We start from the raw sequence: 13,899 nt of genomic DNA, 5'->3' as shown, positions 1-13,899 counted from the left end.
CACTTTCTGCCTCAGTCAGCTTTCTATGTAATACATGGTTATTGTATTTGTGTACTCCAACATCACACTGTTGTTTACCGGTTACCAGCTTTGTGGCGTCTCCTCTATTCAGCTCCCTGGATCGCCTGGTCACACTATGGGACATGCACGTTTACCTGGTTCAGCTTACAGAATCCGCACTATCCGGATCTTCGACATCACTACCAGGACTGACACTGGCTTACACCCAGGTAGGTATATTAGGCCTGTATACTTGATCAAGGCATGCTGCCAGGTATGAACTTTTACTGCTAACTGCATTGATCCAACACATGGCCTGAATCTCTGGATGTTGCTCTGGTCTAATCCTGACATCGGTCTACTTATGTGACACAGATGTTTATCGTGTTGTTTATGTTGTCTATCACTCCCTTCAGCTCCCCCTGTGTTTGGTACAGCACCGAGATTCAGGTGACGTGTATCAGTGATCGGTTTTTGGACGTCAAGATCTGCCATCCCCCAGGAAGCGCTGTCCACATTTGCATTTTTTTCAAATATTGGAGTTTTAACAACGGTAACAACTTTATTTCATGTAGCGCTTTTCTCCCAATGGGACTCAAAGCGCTTCACAATTACAGCACAGCGTGTGGTACAGAGCACTTAGGATTGTTACAGGCACAGTCCCTGACCACCAAAGCTTACAATCTATCTTTTTGGTACCGGGAGATAAAGTAACTTACCCAATGTCACATATCGGATGGGATACGGAGTGCCTTGAACAGCAGAGATGACATCAGTTCCAAGGACTTCAAGTCGGGGATATCTGCAGGTGTTGGAAGTATCCTACCATCAAGAAATTCTATGTTCCAGTTCCAACTTATGTTTGGAGAAATGCATGATTGAACTTTCAAAAGTGTGAGTGCAATACTTACCCTGCTGATTCATATCATCAAGACATAGTATCCGATGTTTGTTTTTCTTTGTTTCCTATTCTGCGCCTAGGTCATTCTGTTCCTGTACCTATTCGCTCGGCACCTGTGGGGCTGAGGACCATTTTAGGGACAGATTTAACACTTTATTGGGTGAGCACCTCCCTTGCACCATTATATAACAAACGAATGAAATGTGTTTTGATGTGCTGTTTGTTTTATATATACTGTGTGTGTGTGTGTGTGTATATATATATATATTAAGATAAATTAGGTAATTAGGTACACAACAATGTCTCGAGAAAAGGGGAGTGTAAGAGACGTATTCAGAGGTACATATAATGGAGACCGATTGGGGTGAAATTATATCTTGGCTTTATTGAGCCTGTTCCTTAATGCAGGCAAAATATACAAAAACACAAAATAACAAACGCCTATCCCTGTGTAACGGCTAACTTACTTCCCCAGTCCCTTTCTCCAGGGCTGGAGGGATAATCCCATTACCACCTTATTCCCCAAAGTCTCAAGGGATACCTAAAACCAGGTGGCCCTTCATGTCAGTCTCTGGTAGGTTCCTGGGTCCCCTGTGTCCAGGAATACAAGTCTCTGGGTGTCTTGATCTCAGCAGAGCCTTTCTGCTCAAGACCTCTGTGTGCAGGCTTCTCTGCTTTCCTCTTCTCAGCACCCTTGTGTACTGAGGGAAAATCTCCTTCCTGTTTCTGGGAACAGGCTTTTTCACAGAGCCTGTGATTAGGCAGGTGGAGTGGTTGATTGCAGGTGTGCAATCAACCAGCACACTGCTGGATTAGAGGCAAGCCTGTTAACAGGGATAAGACCCTGTTACAGGGAGGATGACACTACTCCCCAACAATAATCTGCAAAGATTTCAACCTCCAAATTATTACAAAAAGACACTGCGCACTCAAAGATTATAAGTATAAGTACTCGTTTTATGACGCTTCGTTTTACGATGAATGGCTTATCCGACGCTGTCCAGTGCATCCCATTGGCCAGTTTTATGACACCAAAATAGCTTATCCGACGCTCTTACGACGCTTTGCAAAGTTGCAGCATTATGTCAATCAGAAAGCTGCAGTCAGGGAAATCATCCAGATCAGTCTGTGTGAGGGTTTAGTGGTGTGTTTAGGCCCTTAAACATGTCTAACAGTTTTATTATACAGTTCTGGATTCAATAAATAGAATCTTTACATCATAATGTATGTGTGTGCAGCATAATCTTATTGCTTGAGTAAAATATTTGGTGTATTTTAGTGTTAAAAATGCCTTCAGGAACGGAACGTTTGATTTAAACAGTGTTTGTATGGGAAAATGTGATTCACTTTACGACGGTTCGCTATCCGACGCCATTTTGTGTAACGCAGTGTGTCGGATAACCGAGGACCGCCTGTATAGAAAAATTTATTCAAAGTATAATAAGTAGCATATTAAACTATACAAAAAAAATGAGAAAAGACTTCAAGAATGAAGTGTCGATGTCACTGCCCAAAAAAGACCAGAACTGCAAATCCACAAAGAGGAGTCCAGAACTCCTGTCCTGCCAGAGGGGATCGATGCAACTCCTGTGATCAAGAAAAGCACTTTGCAAAGTGTTGCAAATATATAGTACACCACAAGAGGGCAGAAGTGAGCACTGTTCACCTTTCACAGGAAAATACAAGCACGTGAAGGTGAACACACTACATGTTAGAGATACATGCAATGAGGATGAATAGGACGATTTGGACACATCCAGCTAGGGTTGCCAGGTGTCCGTTATTGAACTGGACTGTCCTGTATTTGGATACTCTGTCCAGTAAAAAATGAGAGATACTGTAGTACTGGACATGTACAGTATGTGTCCGGTATTTTCCTCCCTGGACATAGTGACCTGACGCACCTTTCACCATTGAGTACAGTATTTTTGGAGAAGCCACCTGGCAACTCTACATCCAGCACAGAGGATGAATTTGTGTACACCTTACAGACTAATTACTATCACAAACTGCCAGTGACGACCATCCTTATAAAGATCATACACTAATGTATTTGTGAAGCGCTCATTGGGAGAAAAGAGCTACATGAAATAAAGTTATTATTATAATTAAAGTTATTATACCGATACCAGTCATGTTAGATACTGGCGCAGGTGTAAATTTGCTTGATGACAAAGCATACACAGTGTGGTTTACCCACATGGCAGAAGACCGGGACCAACGTTTTCCCATACGGATCAGAACAACCTTTGCTACTTCGAGGCAAATTCAACAGCACCGTGAAACAATCGTCACGCCACTTTTTTGTTGTGCAACAAGGGAAACGTCGCAGCGTCAGATCACAGACTAATTCTCATTATTAACTCGGAGGCAACACTCGAGTGGCAAAGGGAGTAATGTTAATATTATTAATAATAATAGCATGTTCTTATATAGCGCTGCTAGTTTTATGTAGCGCTTTACAGAGACATTTTGCAGGCACAAGTCCCTGCCCCGTAAAGCTTACAATCTAGGTTTTTGGTGCCTGAGGCACAGGGAGATAAAGTGACTTGCCCAAGGTCACAAGGAGCCGACACCAGGAATTGAAACAGGTTCCCCTGCAGCAAACTCAGTGCCAGTCAGTGTCTTTACTCACTGAGCCACTCCTTCTCCCAATGTTTCCATTTCCAAGGCCATCCTACTTCCGTGCTCGTTGCAGAGATCACCAAGTAAGGTGTCTTTTCTGTAGGGCAATATTGTGTGTTCTAAACACCCGCCTGCGTGGGCGACATTCACCCATTACCCTGTCAGAGAGGATTAAATTATAACACATAGCCACTGCACTGATTCAGATAGGCACTTCCAAAACTTGATACACCATGGCCACTTTACCAGTTACCAATATGTAAAGAGCAGCCAGGCTGACTTTGTGTTCCACAGCTCTCCTATGAACCTTGATTCCAGTTCTTCATAACCATTGTTCTGCAGACAGTTGTGCGCTGGCACACGGGTGATGACATAAACGTGTCATGGTTGGTTTGCTATGGAGCTCGGATGGATTAACTAGAGTACAGTAGGGCTCCGCTCATACATCGGGTTCTGTTCCATGACGCTGCTGCCAAGCGAAAAGCACCGAAAAGCGGAGCCAGCGTTTTTTGGCATCTCCTACCCTTCTGCGCATGCGCGAACTCGGACACTCTCCCTTCAGCGCATGCGCGAACTCGGACGCACCCCTTCTGCGCATGCACAGACATGGCGGCCCCCATCTTGGTACCGCCAAATTGGCGGATCGCCGAGAAGCCAAACGCCAAGAAGCGGGGCCCTACTGTACTAAGACGTGTTTGGTAAAACAGTCATATACTTTATTTATTTATAAAATGTTTTTCCAGGAAGTAATACATTGGGAGTTACCTCTCATTTTCAAGCATGTCCTGGGCACAGAGTTATGATGACAAATACATGGTTACAAATACATAGTTACATTAAGTGAACAGGGTTATACATTATATACAAGACATAGCATGCACAGTAAGAGATAATATACGTTATAATATATATGTAACAGTTACAGACCAGATTAAAATGTGAGACAGCTTTAGTTTTGAAAGAACGAAGACTGGTGGCGGCTGTGAGAGTCTCCGGTAGACTGTTCCATTTGTGGGGTGCACGGTAAGAGAAGGAGGAGCGGCCGGATACTTTGTTAAACCTTGGGACCATGAACAGTGTTTTGGAGTCAGATCTCAGGTGATAAGTGCTGCGTGCGGTATGTATGGGTGGTTACGTTTACAAAGAAACTATTCCATACCGTCAGCATTCATCAATCTGTTTATTTTTCCATCTCAGTATACTGCACGTACAGTAAATGTAATAGGAAACAATGCAAAATTGCCCAGAACTTTTTGAAGCTCAGGACTTATGAAGGATTTATGGGGTTATGCATAAAGTCTACTAGCTGTCAAAGTGGTGCAATGTATCAAAGAAAAAAATGGCCATTGTTTTCAACACGATTCCCCCCTGGGGACTTTGAAACACGGCTCCCTTAATATTCAGCTGGAGAAATCCCTCTTTGTGCACACACCGGTCACTTTCTTTTTCTCTTATCCAGTTTGGATTCTGGATATCTGACGTCTGTAAGGTTAGGGCCTTTTACAGGTGTTTTGGTTCTAAAAAACTTTCCCCTCTGCTGGCACTCGATTGGTTTAGGATTGTGTTGTTTGTTTTTGTTTTTAAATATGCAACAAAATTTTTTTTTTAGCAGGAATGTTTTAAAAAATATATATATATATTTTTGTGAAATGTGGAACTTTGAACATTTCCCCAAATGTTTGCGTGTTGTTTCATATGCAAAATCAAACGTCTGACCGGGAGGACTTGGATAAATAGACCCCACAATTGAGCACCTGTATCAAAGCAAAAGTGGGGCAAATTATGTGGAAAAAATCCGCCCCGTGCCTAGAAAAGCATTGTGCGTGTTTGTGCTTTTTCGGACTTCACAATGCGCCTGCTCGTTCCTTCAGGGCTTTTATTCCCACTCGCATTACGGCCAGGGGTGTGTAGCTCATGTTCTCAAGCACCCCCCAACAGGTCAGGTTTTCAGGATATCCCTGCTTCAGCACAGGTGGTTCAATCAGGGGCTCAGTGGAAGACTGCATCACCTGTGCTGAAGCTGGGATTGATTGAGCCCCTGTACTGAAGCTGGGATTCATTGATCCACCTGTGCTGAAGCAGGGATATCCTGAAAACCTGACCCACTGGGAGAGGAGGAGGAGGGGGGGGGGGGGAGCATGAGCAGCCCTGCATTAAGGAACAGTTTTGCTGAATCTTGACTAGAAATCTAAGGAGAAATAATAAAAAAGGAGAGAATAGAACAGTAAATACATGGAACAGCTCTGGCAGTGAAAGGGTTTAATAATACTGCGATTTCTCAACCCCTTTCCCAAATGTTTGCTGGAGAGATTTCACCCACAGTTTAGCAAAGGGGAGCGATTGTAGGGGTAATTAAACCATTTTACGGCTCATTTTTTTTTTTTTAACAAATATTTTTATTGGGTGATCATTTTAACGGTTAATTTGAGTCACTATTTGCTGCTGATTGGTGAGCTGCACGTCAGCCTGTGTGCACAGAAGTCAGCACCCTGTGAGGACAGCTCCAGCTGTAGCCGCCTGCTGGCAGAGGCACTAATTGCATGCTCCGATGTGGGATTCGCTTCCAATTAAGGATGCGGGCGCTGGAAGAGGTTACATTAACCCCAGCAAGCACATTTGTGCCTCTGTTTATCAGTCTCCCGGGTGCAGGACGGAGGGACCGGGAGACCTCGTTAAACAATCTTCCAGATTTGTAAAAAAAATAATAATAATAATAAATAATATGCAGTAAAAACATTTCCTCTGCTGCTATTTCCCACCCCCGTTTTGTACCATATTGTAGTCTTTTTACGGAATAGTCACTCGGCTGCCAATCTGGGACAGGACCAGTGCTAAAGCGCTGCTCCGGGGATCACGCTGGGATTCCACGGGTGTCAGTGTGTGCAGCAAAGTCTCCTGGCTGCCAAGCTGGGATTTATCAAAGCTCCCGTAAGGATTTTTGTCATGATGAATCTGGTGCTGTTTTTTTGCTCCCGTTTTGCAGCCAGGCGCCTTAAATACGTATCCCCTGTTTTCTTTCATAAACAAGGTGCTGTTTTTTTGCACTGGATTTGCCCCAGATTGGCGGCTAGAAGCCTTTGGTAAATAAACCCCTTTGGAAGCCCTGGGAATTCCCTTTAGATCCATCTCCTGAAGCTTCTCATGCGGTCGGGGGAATGTATGTATATCTTTATTTATGCAGCGCTATTAATGTACACAGCGCTTCACAGCAGTAATGCACGTGACAATCATATCAATAACACAATACAAATAACACACAATGGGAAAAGTGACATTTTTAGCAAGAGGAGTCCCTGCCCCGAGGAGCTTACAATCTAATTAGTAAGTAGGAAGAACGTACAGAGACAGTAGGAGGGCGTTCGGGTAAGTGCATCTGTTGGGGGTCAAGGTCGCTGTACGAGGTGTATAGTATCAGCCACGGAGCTACTCGTATGCTACGTTAAGGAGGTGGGTTTTAAGACAGGTCTTGATGAACAGACCGCGTCTCCCGGATTTAACGTTTGGGAGGTTTTAGTGGGGGGAAAAAATACCTCCCATCTACTGAATTATCCCAGAAAAAGATGCCACTAAACATTATTTCTGTTTGCAAATCCAGATAGTTCTATATCCGCTGCAAAACAGGAGCAACAACTTTATCAAAGCATAAAAGCCCCATTGCCTTGCATAGGATTCTTCATGTAACTGAACACAGGCAATGTGCTTCTTTTATTAATTTCATTATTAAATCCACTTTGCAGCTGACAGATTCTGACCATAACTGCCCCAGTGTTGCACCTGGGGGAGTGTAGTTAGTGAAATAACTCACCCTCCCTCTCCCACATCAATTGTTAAAATGCTGTGCAAACACTGTACTTACAGTTCAGGGCGCTCAGAAAGGCACTCAATGCCCTAAGCCTGCAGGCTCCTTTTATAACCCGCTGCCCTTCACATTCAGTCCTGCGCTCTCCTCGCACACACCTCACATGTTCAGAAAGATCTAAAAATACTACAAAGGCCCAGAGAGAACTCCACGCACACGTCCCCCTCTCTGCACAGATAGCAGGACATGATACAGAATAATAGGGAGAGATCTCCGCGCACACGTCCCCCTCTCTGCACAGATAGCAGGACGTGATACAGGATAATAGGGAGAGATCTCCACGCACACGTCCCCCTCTCTGCACAGATAGCAGGACGTGATACAGAATAATAGGGAGAGATCTCCGCGCACACGTCCCCCTCTCTGCACAGATAACAGGACGTGATACAGAATAACAGGGAGAGATCTCCGCGCACACGTCCCCCTCTCTGCACAGATAGCAGGACGTGATACAGAATAATAGGGAGAGATCTCCGCGCACACGTCCCCCTCTCTGCACAGATAACAGGACGTGATACAGAATAACAGGGAGAGATCTCCACGCACACGTCCCCCTCTCTGCACAGATAACAGGACGTGATACAGAATAACAGGGAGAGATCTCCGCGCACACGTCCCCCTCTCTGCACAGATACCAGGACGTGATACAGAATAATAGGGAGAGATCTCCGCGCACACGTCCCCCTCTCTGCACAGATAGCAGGACGTGATACAGAATAATAGGGAGAGATCTCCACGCACACGTCCCCCTCTCTGCACAGATAGCAGGACATGATACAGAATAATAGGGAGAGATCTCCGCGCACACGTCCCCCTCTCTGCACAGATAGCAGGACATGATACAGAATAATAGGGAGAGATCTCCCCGCACACGTCCCCCTCTCTGCACAGAGAGCAGGACGTGATACAGAGTAATAGGGAGAGATCTCCGCGCACACGTCCCCCTCTCTGCACAGATAGCCGGACGTGATACAGAATAATAGGGAGAGATCTCCGCGCACACGTCCCCCTCTCTGCACAGATAGCGGGACATGATACAGAATAATAGGGAGAGAACTCCGCGCACACGTCCCCCTCTCTGCACAGATAGCAGGACGTGATACAGAATAATAGGGAGAGATCTCCGCGCACACGTCCCCCTCTCTGCACAGATAGCGGGACATGATACAGAATAATAGTGAGAGATCTCCGCACACACGTCCCCCTCTCTGCACAGAGAGCAGGACGTGATACAGAATAATAGGGAGAGATCTCCGCGCACACGTCCCCCACTCTGCACAGATAGCAGGACGTGATACAGAATAATAGGGAGAGATCTCCGCGCACACGTCCCCCTCTCTGCACAGATAGCAGGACGTGATACAGAATAATAGGGAGAGATCTCCGCGCACACGTCCCCCTCTCTGCACAGATAGCAGGACGTGATACAGAATAATAGGGAGAGATCTCCGCGCACACGTCCCCCTCTCTGCACAGATAGCCGGACGTGATACAGGATAATAGGGAGAGATCTCCGCGCACACGTCCCCCTCTCTGCACAGATAGCCGGACGTGATACAGAGTAATAGGGAGAGATCTCCGCGCACACGTCCCCCTCTCTGCACAGATAGCCGGACGTGATACAGGATAATAGGGAGAGATCTCCGCGCACACGTCCCCCTCTCTGCACAGATAGCCGGACGTGATACAGAGTAATAGGGAGAGAACTCCACGCACACGTCCCCCTCTCTGCACAGATAGCCGGACGTGATACAGAGTAATAGGGAGAGATCTCTGCGCACACGTCCCCCTCTCTGCACAGATAGCCGGACGTGATACAGGATAATAGGGAGAGATCTCCGCGCACACGTCCCCCTCTCTGCACAGATAGCCGGACGTGATACAGGATAATAGGGAGAGATCTCCGCGCACACGTCCCCCTCTCTGCACAGATAGCCGGACGTGATACAGAGTAATAGGGAGAGAACTCCACGCACACGTCCCCCTCTCTGCACAGATAGCAGGACGTGATACATGATAATAGGGAGAGATCTCCGCGCACACGTCCCCCTCTCTGCACAGATAGCAGGACGTGATACAGAATAATAGGGAGAGAACTCCACGCACACGTCCCCCTCTCTGCACAGATAGCAGGACGTGATACATGATAATAGGGAGAGATCTCCGCGCACACGTCCCCCTCTCTGCACAGAGAGCAGGACGTGATACAGGATAATAGGGAGAGATCTCCGCGCACACGTCCCCCTCTCTGCACAGAGAGCAGGACGTGATACAGAATAATAGGGAGAGATCTCCGCGCACACGTCCCCCTCTCTGCACAGATAGCAGGACGTGATACAGAATAATAGGGAGAGATCTCCGCGCACACGTCCCCCTCTCTGCACAGAGAGCAGGACATGATACAGAATAATAGGGAGAGATCTCCGCGCACACGTCCCCCTCTCTGCACAGATAGCAGGACGTTATGCAGAATAATAGGGAGAGATCTCCGCGCACACGTCCCCCTCTCTGCACAGATAGCAGGACATGATACAGGATAATAGGGAGAGATTTCCGCGCACACGTCCCCCTCTCTGCACAGATAGCCGGACATGATACAGGATAATAGGGAGAGATCTCCCCGCACACGTCCCCCTCACTGCACAGATAGCAGGACGTGATACAGAATAATAGGGAGAGATCCCCACGCACACGTCCCCCTCTCTGCACAGAGAGCAGGACTTTATGCAGAATAATAGGGAGAGATCTCCGCGCACACGTCCCCCTCTCTGCACAGATAGCAGGACATGATACAGGATAATAGGGAGAGATCTCCCCGCACACGTCCCCCTCTCTGCACAGATAGCAGGACGTGATACAGAATAATAGGGAGAGATCTCCGCGCACACGTCCCCCTCTCTGCACAGATAGCAGGACGTGATACAGAATAATAGGGAGAGATCTCCGCGCACACGTCCCCCTCTCTGCACAGATAGCAGGACGTGATACAGAATAATAGGGAGAGATCTCCGCGCACACGTCCCCCTCTCTGCACAGATAGCAGGACGTGATACAGAATAATAGGGAGAGATCTCCGCGCACACGTCCCCCTCTCTGCTCAGAGAGCAGGACGTGATACAGAATAATAGGGAGAGATCTCCCGCACACGTCCCCCTCTCTGCACAGAGAGCAGGACGTTATGCAGAATAATAGGGAGAGATCTCCGCGCACACGTCCCCCTCTCTGCACAGATAGCAGGACGTGATACAGGATAATAGGGAGAGAACTCCGCGCACACGTCCCCCTCTCTGCACAGAGAGACAGGACGTGATACAGAATAATAGGGAGAGATCTCCGCGCACACGTCCCCCTCTCTGCACAGAGAGCAGGACGTGATACAGAATAATAGGGAGAGATCTCCGCGCACACGTCCCCCTCTCTGCACAGATAGCGGGACGTGATACAGAATAATAGGGAGAGATCTCCGCGCACACGTCCCCCTCTCTGCACAGATAGCAGGACATGATACAGAATAATAGGGAGAGATCTCCGCGCACACGTCCCCCTCTCTGCACAGAGAGCAGGACGTGATACAGAGTAATAGGGAGAGATCCCCGCGCACACGTCCCCCTCTCTGCACAGATAGCAGGACGTGATACAGAATAATAGGGAGAGATCTCCGCGCACACGTCCCCCTCTCTGCACAGATAGCAGGACGTGATACAGAGTAATAGGGAGAGATCTCCGCGCACACGTCCCCCTCTCTGCACAGAGAGCAGGACGTGATACAGAGTAATAGGGAGAGATCCCCGCGCACACGTCCCCCTCTCTGCACAGAGAGCAGGACGTGATACAGAGTAATAGGGAGAGATCCCCGCGCACACGTCCCCCTCTCTGCACAGATAGCAGGACGTGATACAGAGTAATAGGGAGAGATCTCCGCGCACACGTCCCCCTCTCTGCACAGATAGCGGGACGTGATACAGAATAATAGGGAGAGAACTCCCCGCACACGTCCCCCTCTCTGCACAGATAGCAGGACGTGATACAGAATAATAGGGAGAGATCTCCACGCACACGTCCCCCTCTCTGCACAGATAGCAGGACGTGATACAGAATAATAGGGAGAGATCCCCGCGCACACGTCCCCCTCTCTGCACAGATAGCAGGACGTGATACAGAGTAATAGGGAGAGATCTCCGCGCACACGTCCCCCTCTCTGCACAGAGAGCAGGACGTGATACAGAATAACAGGGAGAGATCTCCGCGCACACGTCCCCCTCTCTGCACAGATAGCAGGACGTGATACAGAATAATAGGGAGAGATCTCCCCGCACACGTCCCCCTCTCTGCACAGATAGCAGGACGTGATACAGAATAATAGGGAGAGATCCCCGCGCACACGTCCCCCTCTCTGCACAGATAGCAGGACATGATACAGAGTAATAGGGAGAGATCTCCCCGCACACGTCCCCCTCTCTGCACAGAGAGCAGGACGTGATACAGAGTAATAGGGAGAGATCTCCGCGCACACGTCCCCCTCTCTGCACAGATAGCAGGACGTGATACAGAATAACAGGGAGAGATCTCCCCGCACACGTCCCCCTCTCTGCACAGAGAGCAGGACGTGATACAGAATAATAGGGAGAGATCTCCGCGCACACGTCCCCCTCTCTGCACAGATAGCAGGACGTGATACAGAGTAATAGGGAGAGATCTCCGCGCACACGTCCCCCTCTCTGCACAGATAGCAGGACGTGATTCAGAGTAATAGGGAGAGATCTCCGCGCACACGTCCCCCTCTCTGCACAGATAGCAGGACATGATACAGAATAATAGGGAGAGATCTCCGCGCACACGTCCCCCTCTCTGCACAGATAGCAGGACGTGATTCAGAGTAATAGGGAGAGATCTCCGCGCACACGTCCCCCTCTCTGCACAGAGAGCAGGACGTGATACAGAATAATAGGGAGAGATCTCCGCGCACACGTCCCCCTCTCTGCACAGATAGCCGGACGTGATACAGAATAACAGGGAGAGATCTCCGCGCACACGTCCCCCTCTCTGCACAGATAGCGGGACATGATACAGAATAATAGGGAGAGATCTCCGCGCACACGTCCCCCTCTCTGCACAGATAGCAGGACGTGATACAGAATAATAGGGAGAGATCTCCGCGCACACGTCCCCCTCTCTGCACAGATAGCAGGACGTGATACAAAATAATAGGGAGAGATCTCCGCGCACACGTCCCCCTCTCTGCACAGATAGCAGGACGTGATACAGAATAATAGGGAGAGATCTCCGCGCACACGTCCCCCTCTCTGCACAGATAGCAGGACATGATACAGAATAATAGGGAGAGATCTCCGCGCACACGTCCCCCTCTCTGCACAGATAGCAGGACGTGATACAGAATAATAGGGAGAGATCTCCGCGCACACGTCCCCCTCTCTGCACAGAGAGCAGGACGTGATACAGGATAATAGGGAGAGATCTCCACGCACACGTCCCCCTCTCTGCACAGAGAGCAGGACGTGATACAGAATAATAGGGAGAGATCTCCGCGCACACGTCCCCCTCTCTGCACAGAGAGCAGGACGTGATACAGAATAATAGGGAGAGATCTCCGCGCACACGTCCCCCTCTCTGCACAGATAGCAGGACGTGATACAGAGTAATAGGGAGAGATCTCCGCGCACACGTCCCCCTCTCTGCACAGATAGCAGGACGTGATACAGAATAATAGGGAGAGATCTCCGCGCACACGTCCCCCTCTCTGCACAGAGAGCAGGACGTGATACAGAATAATAGGGAGAGATCTCCGCGCACACGTCCCCCTCTCTGCACAGAGAGCAGGACATGATACAGAGTAATAGGGAGAGATCTCCGCGCACACATCCCCCTCTCTGCACAGATAGCAGGACATGATACAGAATAATAGTGAGAGATCTCCGCGCACACGTCCCCCTCTCTGCACAGATAGCAGGACGTGATACAGAATAATAGTGAGAGATCTCCGCGCACACGTCCCCCTCTCTGCACAGATAGCAGGACGTGATACAGAATAATAGGGAGAGATCTCCGCGCACACATCCCCCTCTCTGCACAGATAGCAGGACGTGATACAGAATAATAGTGAGAGATCTCCGCGCACACGTCCCCCTCTCTGCACAGATAGCAGGACGTGATACAGAATAATAGTGAGAGATCTCCGCGCACACGTCCCCCTCTCTGCACAGATAGCAGGACGTGATACAGAATAATAGGGAGAGATCTGCGCGCACACGTCCCCCTCTCTGCACAGAGAGCAGGACGTGATACAGAATAATAGGGAGAGATCTCCGCGCACACGTCCCCCTCTCTGCACAGAGAGCAGGACGTGATACAGAATAATAGGGAGAGATCTCCGCGCACACGTCCCCCTCTCTGCACAGATAGCAGGACGTGATACAGAGTAATAGGGAGAGATCTCCGCGCACACGTCCCCCTCTCTGCACAGATAGCAGGACGTGATACAGAATAATAGGGAGAG

Source organism: Ascaphus truei, chromosome 1, assembly GCF_040206685.1.
Source record: "Ascaphus truei isolate aAscTru1 chromosome 1, aAscTru1.hap1, whole genome shotgun sequence".
Classification (NCBI taxonomy): Eukaryota; Metazoa; Chordata; class Amphibia; order Anura; family Ascaphidae; genus Ascaphus; species Ascaphus truei.
Note: the sequence above shows the minus strand (reverse complement) of the source record.